The 1848-nt window shown below is 39.3% G+C and overlaps 1 pseudogene; it reads right to left on the bottom strand.

Annotated features, from left to right (window-relative positions):
- Nucleotides 1–201: 201 nt before the first annotated feature.
- On the bottom strand, nt 202–684 carry LOC101589897 (annotated as a pseudogene).
- Nucleotides 685–1848: the final 1164 nt, after the last annotated feature.

Here is a 1848-nt window from a genome sequence, read left to right as displayed (position 1 = left end):
ACCATAAAATATTAATACATTCAACAAATATTTATATTATTTTACTGCCATGAATTTACAGAGTAATAATGAGCAATAATCTGGGTCAATTTTGATTAGATGGTTGAAATATCCTTTCTTAGTTACACTACGCAGACATCACAAATCCCTGATAATAATTTAAACAAAATAACTTTTCCCTAAAGGATGAACTTGAGGACTTCAGCCCATTTTTTCAGGACTTGCACTTCTGGGTGGACTTTCTGATGGGGAACGACCTCTTTTTGAAGATGGAGATCTGGATTTTGACCGGCTGCTTCTTGGTTGTGGAAGAGAGCTAGATCTTGATCTTGACCTGGACCAGGATTGCAAGTACCTCAATCCTTTTATTGAACTAGATCTTCTGAGTGAGGCCGATCTTGATCCATGAAGAGACACAGACCTTGATCATTGAGGCGATGCCAATCTTGACCTCTGCCTTCTGCTCCTGCTGCGGGAGCGGGAATGTCACCTTCCTCTGGATCAAGAATGTGATCTAGACCGTGACCTACTTCTTCTCCTGCTATAGCCATGACAGTCATAAGCATAGTGTTCATTTTTGCCACACTCATAGCATCTATGATTGGGATGAAAGGGACGACGGGAAGGTGGCCTATCAAAGCGTTATCTCCGAGGTATACCTGTGGATAATTCATTGGTTTGTAATTTTTTAAAAAGACGTTATAGACTGGCATCAGAATTTGAATCACCTTCCATGCAGGGCAGTGTGACATGGGAGAAGAAAAACCACCAGAGACATTTCTTCTCTTCACAGAAGAGATTGACCCTGAGTTATAGGAAGTGACATATGAAAGATGAATTGAATGCAGAGAGAGCAGGAGTTGCAAGGGCACAGAAGGAAGGGGAACCATAACCATTTTCTTTTTAACCTTATGGGCTAGATGTAACTTGAAGGTTTTGGGTAAATTTGGACAAGAAAAGAAGTACCACGCTTTTGAAGTGGATTGAAGCAGTGATTTTTAAAAGAAAGAAAGCAGAACTAGAATATCTGAAATTTTTAATCCTTTCTTTAGTAGATCACTTTTAATTAAGAAAACTGTAGAAAGTTCGTAACTGCAACAAGTGAATGCCAAGTGGTGACAAGTGTCAATTTTCCAGAATCCTGCTTTGCCAGATGTTTTAAGACACTCCTCGGGGTCTCTGCTTACATTTGATGGAATTATTTGTGGTATATTTTAGTCTATAGGTCACTTTTCCCCATATTTCTTTGTAAACTGTTCAGCCTTCTTACAAAATTTTTTAAAGCCCAAAGAATATTCTTCAGCTAGGTGAGCCTGCCGCAGGTGCTCAGGTTGGGGTCATACACCAGTGCTATGAAACTGGGTTACTTGGTCGAACTTGGTTGCTGGCTTCCAGTTCTCAGCACTAATTACTGGCAGGCAAACTTGCACTTTTTCTTCAATGTTTGGGTGATAGATCTTTGTTTTAAATGTGATCTTCAGTGATATGAATGGATATTCTGCTAGAAAGTTGATTTCAATTCTAAAGGCCCCTTGATCATAGGGATGGTTTTCAGGAACAATGAGCCCTTGTCATGTCAATAAGTTAGCTTCATCAACCTGGATGTTATGAAAGTTTTAATTCCACATTTGTGTATCTCTTCAAGCTCCTTCATCAGCCTACTGCTGGCTGCCATCTTGGATCTGGTGCTGCCCATAGGTTTTAGATAGTAGTCCTTTGTCTGAGGGAATGTATACTGATTTTTTCTCAATTTGTAAGTTTTCTTTTTACTCTGTTGGTTATTTTCTTTTTGCTGGGCAGAAACTTTTCAGGAAGATGAGAACCCAAATCTTGATTCTGTGAAGTATT

This window comes from Octodon degus, unplaced genomic scaffold, assembly GCF_000260255.1.
Source record: "Octodon degus isolate 3935 unplaced genomic scaffold, OctDeg1.0 scaffold00204, whole genome shotgun sequence".
Lineage (NCBI taxonomy): Eukaryota > Metazoa > Chordata > Mammalia > Rodentia > Octodontidae > Octodon > Octodon degus.
This window is presented reverse-complemented; position numbering and strand designations above follow the sequence as displayed.